Source organism: Oncorhynchus clarkii, unplaced genomic scaffold, assembly GCF_045791955.1.
Source record: "Oncorhynchus clarkii lewisi isolate Uvic-CL-2024 unplaced genomic scaffold, UVic_Ocla_1.0 unplaced_contig_13526_pilon_pilon, whole genome shotgun sequence".
Taxonomy (NCBI): Eukaryota; Metazoa; Chordata; class Actinopteri; order Salmoniformes; family Salmonidae; genus Oncorhynchus; species Oncorhynchus clarkii.
This window is the reverse complement of record NW_027258791.1, coordinates 44,161-54,101: the sequence shown is the minus strand read 5'-3', so window position 1 is coordinate 54,101 and position 9,941 is coordinate 44,161. Positions and strand designations below refer to the sequence as shown.

General features: G+C 52.6%; 1 non-coding gene and 2 pseudogenes across 1 annotated transcript; all 3 read left to right on the top strand.

Moving 5' to 3' along the window:
• The first annotated feature begins 3,316 nt into the window (after positions 1 to 3,316).
• On the top strand, positions 3,317 to 3,522 carry LOC139398555 (U2 spliceosomal RNA; annotated as a pseudogene).
• A 519-nt stretch (positions 3,523 to 4,041) lies between these two features.
• LOC139398549 (U5 spliceosomal RNA) lies at positions 4,042 to 4,158 on the top strand. The gene has a single exon (XR_011631479.1). It is a non-coding gene; the product is annotated as a U5 spliceosomal RNA (small nuclear RNA).
• A 5,439-nt stretch (positions 4,159 to 9,597) lies between these two features.
• On the top strand, positions 9,598 to 9,777 carry LOC139398553 (U2 spliceosomal RNA; annotated as a pseudogene).
• The last annotated feature ends 164 nt before the right edge of the window (positions 9,778 to 9,941 follow it).

The following is a 9,941-nucleotide window of genomic DNA, read 5'->3' as shown; positions in this document are numbered from 1 at the left end:
CCTAACCCTCCTAACCCTAACCCTAACCCTAACCCTAACCCTAACCCCCTAACCCTAACCCTAACCCTAACCCTAACCCTAACCCTAACCCTAACCCTAACCCCTAACCCTCCTAACCCTAACCCTAACCCTAACCCTAACCCTAACCCTAACCCCCTAACCCTAACCCTAACCCTAACCCTAACCCTAACCCTAACCCTAACCCTAACCCCTAACCCTAACCCTAACCCTAACCCCTAACCCTAAACCTAACCCTAACCCTAACCCCTAACCCTAAACCCTAACCCTAACCCTAACCCTAAACCCTAACCCTAACCCTAACCCTAACCCTAACCCTAACCCTAACCCTAACCCGGCAATGGTCGGTCCCACATGGCGCAACTCCAGGGGGGTTGCGCGGAGGCTCGACTATATTTTTGTATCTAGGTCTTTGGGTCGGTTGTCTGGGCGGCTGTTGCCTGTCTTCTTTTCGGACCATGACGGGGTGCTCCTGCAGGTGGGGTCGCCAGTCTGCCTCTTCGGTAGGGGGTACTGGAAACTAGATCGGGATTTACTGGATGAGCAGGTCTTTGTCAATGCCGTCACAGGGGTGTTTCGGGGGCTTGAAGGTCTCCGGCCCATGTGTGAGGGGGTGTTAGAGTGGTGGGATTTAGTAAAGGTAAGGATTAGGGCCTTTATTATAGGATATGGTAAGAGGAAAAAAAGGGAGGAAAGGAGGGAGGTGGATCATATCCAAAGGTTGCTCGAACTCGAGTACGAGGCAGGCAACCTCGGCGGGTCGATTGACTGGGAGAGATCCACAGCCCTGAAGGCGCAGCTCAGGGAGCTGCAGGAGCAGAAGGCTCGAGTTTTCCTGGAGCGTGCACATAGTGGCTTTTTAGAACATAATGAGACTTGTTCCGCTATGTTCTTTAAGTCGGTTAGGGCCAGGCAGAGTAGGAAGGTAATGCATGGAGTTAGAGAAGAAGATGGTAGTGTAGTAAGTAAACCAGAGGAGATGGTCAGGGTGACAACTGAGCATTTCCGAGGTTTATTTAAGGAAAGGGAAATAGATGTAGAGCAGGGAAATGTGTTTTTAGAACACTTGTCCCGGCGGTTGCCGGAGGACATTAGAGATGTGATGGAGGCCCAGATCTCCCTCGAGGAGGTTGAGAGCGCCCTCAGGAGGATGGGTAAAGGGAAGGTGCCTGGGATGGATGGTCTACCAGCCGAGTTTTACCTCAAGTTTTGGGGTGTACTTGGACCGGTGGTACTCGAAGTCTTGAAGGCCATCCTTGAGACAGGGGTCCCAGGGGGATCAATGGCTGTTGGTGTGCTGTCACTTCTGTACAAGAAGGGGGACGCAACAGACCTTGGCAACTGGCGGCCATTGACCATGCTGTGTGTAGACTACAAGTTGCTTGCAAAGGTCTTAGCGGATCGGTTGCGCACAGCCCTTCCCTACGTCGTCCACGAGGATCAGACGTGCGGGGTAGAGGGACGCTCTATTAGATGGAACCTTCAGTTGATCAGGGACTCCATCGCCTGGGTTGAAGATAGAGGTCTGCCTTTAATGGTAGCAGCGCTAGATCAGGCGAAAGCCTTTGATCGCGTGAATAGATCCTTTCTATTCAGGGTATTAGGTAGATTAGGGTTTGGGGAGAAGTATATAGGATGGATCCGTACATTATATGTCGGAGCGGGGTGTCGAGTAAGCGTAAACGGTCACTTGGGTGACGTTTTTGACCTCTCGTCTGGGGTCAGGCAGGGGTGCCCGCTCTCGGCACTCCTCTTCGTTCTGTACATGGAGCCTCTGGGGGCTGCCATTAGGGCAGACACAGGGGTGGAGGGCTTGTTGATCCCTGGAAGCGGTGGGCTGCGTGTTAAGATGACGCAGTACGCCGACGACACTTCCTTGCTGCTATGCAAGGACTCGTGCCTGACAAGGTCCCTTGCCATCATTGGGGATTTCACCCGAGCGTCGGGGGCGGTTCTGAACAATGCAAAGTCTTCCGTTAAGTTTTTCGGAAGATGGCGCGGTAGAACGGATGTGCCCGGGGGGTTATCTCTCTGTGAGGGGGCCCTGAGGATTCTCGGGGTCCATTTTGAGACCTCCGGCTCAGCGACGCTGAACTGGAACATGGGTATCGCAGTGGTGCAGAGGAAGCTAGCGATGTGGAAGGCTAGGTCTTTGTCTTTTATAGGTAAGGTCCTGGTCCTAAAGGTGGATGTATTGCCATCTCTTTTGTATTTGGCATACATCTACCCATTGCCGGCTTGTCTGAGGAGGCCTCTAGTGAGGCTCGTGTTTCAGTTCATGTGGGGTGGCAGGTACGAGTGGGTCGCCAGGGCACGCATGCTCTGTCCCATCGGGGAGGGAGGTAGGGGGGTACCCAACATCCCCCTCAAGCTGGACACAATTTTTGTGTCCTTTGTGTTGACAGAACTGGCTCATCCGGTGATACACCCGTCCGGTTACCTCCTGCGGGTGTTCTTCTCCTACCAAGCGAGAAGCGTAATGGTGTGGTCTAACACGGGTCCTCGGGCGGAACAGCTGCCGTGGCACTTTGGCCATGCGGCCAAGTGGTTGCGTGCACACCCCGAGGTTGAAGTTGCCCGAGTAGGTTTAGACCACAGGCACCTGTACGAGGAGGTCAGGCAGGCAGGGAGTCCTGCGCCTGTAGCGGGCATCTCGGAAGTGGTCTGGGAGGGAGTGCAGGCGCGGGGCCTGGACAACAGGCTCAAGGACCTGAATTGGTTGAGCCTCCACAAGTGTCTGCCGGTACGGTCCACCATGTACCGGCATAGCTTGGCGCGATCCCCCACCTGCCCAAGGGCTGCTTGTGGCAGGGAGGAGACTGTGCGCCATGCTTTTTGGGGCTGTGCCTTTGCCGGAGTGGTATGGGCGAGGGCACGGGTGTTGATAGTTTTGGTAAGAGGGGATTTTGTGGTTACATGGGCTAGGTTAGAGAGAGGTGTAGGGAGAGCGAGGGGTACAGATAGGGATAGATTTCTGCTCTGGCTTCTCATAAGCCTCTTTAAACGGGGGCTGTGGGAAGCCAGGCAGAATTTGGTAAAGACAGGGAGAGATTGGGGGGTGGAAGGGATATTTAGGAGGGTGGAAGGAGATTTAAGAGGTAGGATGAAGAGGGAGGAGAGGAAGTGGGGGAAACATGCGGCACGGGAGAGATGGAAAGGGGGTTTAGGGCTGGGGGTTTTAGATTGAGATTTATAAGGGGATAGATTAGGAGCGGAGAGATAGGGAAAGGTAGAGGTTAGGAATGACGGGGAGGGATGATGCTCCCCTGAGGTTTGTTTTTGTTTGGTGTTTTTGTAAATATGATTTTGTAAAGTATGAATGGCATAGATGGTAATAAATTATTTTTCTAATCTGTTCTTATCAGTTTAATATCTGATACGTCCCCCATCGGGGGACTACATATTAAATGGATTTTTCGAACAGGGAGTCGGAAATGGGGCTTGCTCCGTCCGCTCCACGCATCGACCCGGTATTGCAGTACCTCCGGGAACGGTGCAACACTTTTCTCCCGTTGTCAAGGAAAAATACAAATTCACAAAGCTATGTAAACAGCTAGCTAGGGCTGGCTAGCTAGCTGGCTGGCTGGCTGGCTGGCTGGCTGGCTGGCTAGCAGAAGAAGAGAAGGAAAGAAACATTCAAACTGAAAGAAAGGCGAAGCGCCCTTCAATGGGGTCGCCCGTTTCCCGCCATTTTGGGGGGCCTGGATTGTGTGTGTGTCTCTCTCTCTCTCTCTCTCTCTCTCTCTCTCTCTCTCTCTCTGTCTCTCTGTCTGTCTGTCTGTCTGTCTGTCTGTCTGTCTGTCTGTCTGTCTGTCTGTCTGTCTGTCTGTCTGTCTGTCTGTCTGTCTGTCTGTCTGTCTGTCTGTCTGTCGCTGTGCCTCTGTGTCTCTGTGTCTGTGACTGTGACTTTCTTTTTATCCACAGCCCTCGAAAACTTGGAAGAGTGGGTTCCGGGAGCACCCGCGGGAACCCTGCCTAGAGTGCACAGAGTGTGTCTCGGGCCCCGACCTCCTGACTTCCATATGACTCTGGTTTCTCTTCATTACGCACAAGCCTTTCGCCTTTTACTAAAGACTTCCGTGGAGAGGAACACTTACGAGTTCAACGTATTTTTGGAGCGGCTTTGCTTCTTGCAGAGCCCGGTATCTTGTTTCAAGAGAAATTGACAGAGATGGGCCAGGATAGTGACTTAAAGACGCATTAGCGACTTTTTCCAAAAAACACCTGCCTGTTGCCAGGGAAACGGTGGGTGGGTGGTTGGTTGAGTGGGGGTTGGAGGGGGAGAGGAGCTGGCTTTTGCCAACCCACCCGCTGAGGTCTGTCGAGACCCCCGGGGGTCCGGCGGTTTCAGGGTTCCATTTGTGGGTTATCGCTTCTCGGCCTTTTGGCTAAGATCAAGCTTGACACCGAGGTGTCCCACAGCTCGCTTAGCCAGAAGGTCGTCCCAGGAGAGCGGTACAAACTTTTTGGATTTTTTGAACATCTTTGGATTTTCTTCTTCATTTTGTGGGAAGAAAGATTTGGTGGAGAAGAGTTTTTCCAATCTTCTTGCAGAGATGGAGCATACTACGGGGAGAAAGCCAATTCCGGTCATTGGGCTTGCCAATACAGTACGATTTACGTGGAAGGATAAGGAGACTGAACCTTTTGGGCGGGAAACCTTTGGAAGGACCATCCTGATTGGGATTCTCAAGTTGGCAGTAAAAGATGTTTTTTGCCTTCAAGGGAATTCATTAGAAGGTGCTTTTGATGTTGCGCTACATACAGAAGAAAAACATGATGAGGTGCTGCGGAGGGCAAGAGCGGTGGGAGCCGAGAGGCCAATGTGCAACTACGTGGTGACCAGCTTGGCTAGAAGTAACTACAGGATAGTTACTGTTAACATGTACAACCCTTATGTCAAGGATGAGGAAGTGAGGGCCTTTCTGGGGAGATATATGAATAGTGTCTCCTCAGCAAGGCCCCTCAAAGATTCGCTGGGCTTTTGGAACGGGAGGAGAGGATTCCAGGCCCTCCTTAGAGAGGACCCTAAAGGACTGGGTGGATTCCTTCATCCCCCAGCGATGTTCTCCCTGGGGGCTGACAGGGGGACATTATACTATGCACGTCAGCCCCCTTTCTGCAGGCGCTGTATGGCCTATGGACACATCCTGGCCTCGTGCAGCAATAGAAAGTGTAGATTCTGTGGATCTGGCGAGCACGAGGCCAAGGACTGTGACGAGCCGAAGGCCTGCCACGGGTGTGGCTCCACTCAGCACCTGTGGCGCGATTGCCCGGCTCGTCAGCGGTCATACGCGTCTGCAGTTGGAGGGGGAGCAGGAGCGGGGGATGGGGGAAGAAGAGGAGGGGAAGGAGGGCCAGTCCAGGCCAACGAAAAGAAGAAAGAAGAGGAGAAGACAGAAGGGAGTGAAGATATAGAAAGAAAGAAGAACGAAGAGGGAGAAAGAAAGAAAACAACATTGGAGGGAGTTGTGGGGGAGGGGGTGCCTGTGGCAGGACCTGTGGGAGGGGTGCCTGTGGAAGGACCTGTGGAGGGGGGGGTGCCTGTGGAAGGACCTGTGGAGGGGGAGGGGGTGCTTGGGGCAGGACCGGTGGAGCGGGAGGGGGGAGAAGGGGTACGGGAGTGGGGGGACAGCATGTCAGATTTTCTGGTGGAGGAAATGAGGGAAATGGTGGAGGAGCTAGCGGGGAAGAGGGGTAATGTCTCCCCGCTACCTCCTACACCAAAAAAAGACAAAAAGAAACGGAAGATGAAGGGGGGCTCGGGAGGTAGAGAGGGGGAGGGGGGTGTAGAAGGGGAGGGGGGGGCTAAGAGATCAGCGGGGGGGGGAGGGGGGAGGACATTGGTCTCCCTGTTTGCCTCAACCCCTCAAAATTTAGAGGAGGGTGGCTCCGGTGAGGGGTCAGTGGGCTGTTTGTCGGAGGGGTCTCAACTCCTGTTTGGGGAGATGGGATCCCCGATACTCAGCCCCGAGGCATACAGGGAGGGGGGGTTGGAGAGTGGTGGTGAGGAACCCAGGGTGCAGGGCACTAGGCCTAACACACTGCCTGCATCCTGGGTTGGAGGGATGGAGGAGGACGGGGGGGCGTCAGGAGAGGAGAGGACGTCCCCGCCGGTGGAGATGGACCAGGGGAGCATCGGGTGAGTCTCCTGTTTTTTCTTTGGATTTTGGGTTAAATTGTAAGTAATTATTAAATAAATATGTCTGTTTCTTTTCTTAGTTTAAATGTTAGAGGTTTAAGGGATTTTGTTAAAAGGAGGGCGGTTTTTTGTTATTTAGAGGGTGTGGGTTTTGATTTCTGTTTTTTACAGGAGGTTCACCTGAGGGATGGTGGGGATGTGGCTAGATTTAGGAAGGAGTGGGATAAGGGGGAATCCTTTTGGGGCATAGGAGGGGTGCACTCAACAGGAGTAGGAATATTGTGTGGTAATAGAGAAGTTAAGGTAGAGAGCACTTTTGTAATAGTGCAGGGTAGAGTATTGGGGATAGATGTAGTGTATAGAGAAGCTAGGTATAGGTTAATTGGGGTATATGGGCCACAGGTGGCGGCAGACAGAAGGGAGATGGTGGACTGTCTGGCGCCCCTGTGTGTCACAAATAGGCACTTGGTGATAGGAGGGGACTTTAATATAGATTTAGGGGTAGGTGGTGATAGTAGTGCAGGCGCAATCACCGGGCTAATGGCTTGCCATGGTCTGGTTGATGGTGGCCTGCATACTACTCCGGCAATGGTCGGTCCTACATGGCGCAACTCCAGGGGGGTTGCGCGGAGGCTCGACTACATTTTTATATCCAGGTCTTTGGGTCAGTTGTCTGGGCGCCTGTTGCCTGTGTTCTTCACGGATCACGACGGGGTGTTCCTGCAGGTGGGGTCGCCAGTCTGCCTCTTCGGTAGGGGGTACTGGAAGTTAGATCGGGGTATACTGGAGGAGCAGGCTTTCGTTGACGCATTTTTTTGTTTCTTTCGAAGGCTTGACGGCCTCCGGTCTATGTGCGAGGGGGTGTTAGTGTGGTGGGATTTAGTTAAGGTGAGGATTAGGGCTTTTATAATAGGATATTGTAAAAGGAAAAAAAGGGAGGAAAGGAGGGAGGTGGATCGTATCCAAAGGTTAATTGAACTCGAGCAAGAGGCAGGCAACCTCGGCGGGTCGATTGACTGGGAGAGATTCGCAGCCCTAAAGGCGCAGCTCAGGGAGCTGCAGGAGCAGAAGGCTCGAGTTTTCCTGGAGCGTGCGCATAGTGGCTTCCTAGAACATAATGAGACTTGTTCCGCTATGTTCTTTAAGTCGGTTAGGGCCAGGCAGAGTAGGAAGGTAATGCATGGCGTTAGGGAAGAAAATGGTAGTATAGTAAGTAAACCAGAGGAAATGGTCAGGGTGACAACTGATCATTTCCGAGGTTTATTTAAGGAAAGGGAGATAGATGTAGAGCAGGGGAACGTGTTTTTAGAACACTTGTCCCGGCGGTTGCCGGAGGACATTAGAGACGTGATGGAGGCCCAGATCTCACTAGAAGAGGTTGAGAGCGCTCTTAGGAGGATGGGTAAAGGGAAGGTGCCTGGGATGGATGGCCTGCCGGCTGAGTTTTACCTCAAGTTTTGGGGTATACTTGGACCGGTGGTCCTCGAAGTCTTGAAGGCCATCCTTGAGACGGGTGTCCCGGGGGGATCAATGGCTGTTGGTGTGCTGTCACTTCTTTATAAGAAGGGGGAAGCAACTGACCTTAGCAACTGGCGGCCGTTGACCATGCTGTGCGTAGATTACAAGATTCTTGCAAAGGTTTTAGCAGACCGGTAGCGCACAGCCCTTCCCTACGTCGTCCATGAGGATCAGACGTGCGGGGTAGAGGGCCGCTCTATAAGATGGAACCTACAGTTGATTAGGGACTCCATCGCCTGGGTTGAAGATAGAGGGCTGCCTTTAATGGTAGCAGCGCTAGATCAGGCGAAAGCCTTTGATCGCGTGAATAGATCCTTTCTATTCAGGGTATTAGGTAGATTAGGATTTGGGGAGAAGTTTATAGGATGGATCCGTACATAAGATAAGATGACGCAGTACGCCGACGACACTTCCTTGCTGTTGTGCAAGGACTCGTGCCTGACAAGGTCTCTTGCCATCATTGGGGATTTCACCCAAGCGTCGGGGGCGGTTCTGAACCATGCAAAGTCTTCCGTTAAGTTTTTCGGAAGATGGCGCGGTAGGACGGATGTGCCCGGGGGGTTATCTCTCTGTGAGGGGGCCCTGAGGATTCTCGGGGTCCATTTTTAGACTTCCGGCTCAGCGACGCTGAACTGGAACATGGGTATCGCAGTGGTTCAGAGGAAGCTAGCAATGTGGAAGGCTAGGTCTTTGTCTTTTATAGGTAAGGTCCTGGTCCTAAAGGTGGATGTATTGCCATCTCTTTTGTACTTGGCATACATCTACCCATTGCCGGCTTGTCTGAGAAGGTATCTAGTGAGGCTCGTGTTTCAGTTCATGTGGGGTGGCAGGTACGAGTGGGTCGCCAGGGCGCGCATGCTCTGTCCCATCGGGGAGGGAGGTAGGGGGGTACCACATCTCCCCCTCAAGCTAGACGCCATTTTTGTTTCTTTCCTGTTGACGGAGCTTGCTCGTCCGGTTATACACCCGTCCGGTTACCTCCTGCGGGTGTTCTTCTCGTATCAGGCGAGAAGCGTAATGGTGTGGTCTAACGCGGGTCCTCGGGCGGAACAGCTGCCGTGGCACTTTGGCCATGCGGCCAAGTGGCTGCGTGCGCACCCCGAGGTTGAAGTTGCCCGAGTAGGTTTAGACCACAGGCACCTGTACGAGGAGGTCAGGCAGGCAGGGAGTCCTGCGCCTGTAGCGGGCATCTCGTCAGTGGTCTGGGAGGGAGTGCAGGCGCGGGGCCTGGACAACAGGCTCAAGGACCTGAATTGGTTGAGCCTCCATAAGTGCTTGCCGGTACGTTCCATCATGTACCGGCATAGTTTGTCGCGATCCTCCACCTGTCCAAGATCTGCTTGTGGCAGGGAGGAGACTGTGCGCCATGCCTTCTGGGACTGTGCCTTTGCCGGACTAGTCTGGGCTAGGGCACGGGTGCTGCTAGGTTTGGTTAGGAGCGATTTTATTTTGACGTGGGCTAGGTTAGAGAGAGGCGTAGGGAGAGCGAGGGGAACAAATAGGGACAGATTTCTGCTCTGGCTTCTCATGAGTCTCTTTAAACGGGGGCTGTGGGAAGCCAGGCAGAATTTAGTTAAGACAGGGAGAGATTGGGGGGTGGAAGGGATAGTGAGGAGGGTGGAAGGTGATGTGAGGGGGAGGATGAAGAGGGAGGAGATAAAGTGGGGGCAGCATGCGGCACGGGAGAGGTGGAAGGGGGGATTAGGGCTGGGAGTGTTAGAGTGAGGTTTGTAAGGGGATAGATTAGGGAAGGGAAGATAGGGAAGGGTTAGGTATTGGTTAGGTATGACGGGGAGGGACGATGCTCCCCTGAGGTTTGTTTTTGTTTGGGTGTTTGGTGATTTGGTTTTGTAAATAGTGAATTAAGAATGAGTGAGAATTATGGTTTGTAAAGTATGAATGGTATTGAGTGTAAATAAATTATTTTTTGGAAAAAAAAAAAAAAATCTGTTCTTATCAGCTTAATATCTGATACGTCCCCCATCGGGGGACTACATATTAAATGGATTTTTCGAACAGGGAGTCGGAAATGGGGCTTGCTCCGTCCGCTCCACGCATCGACCCGGTATTGCAGTACCTCCGGGAACGGTGCAACACTTTTCTCCCGTTGTCAAGGAAAAATACAAATTCACAAAGCTATGTAAACAGCTAGCTAGGGCTAGCTAGCAGAAGAAGAGAAGGAAAGAAACATTCAAACTGAAAGAAAGGCGAAGCGCCCTTCAATGGGGTCCCCCGTTTCCCGCCATTTTACTTTAAAAAAAAA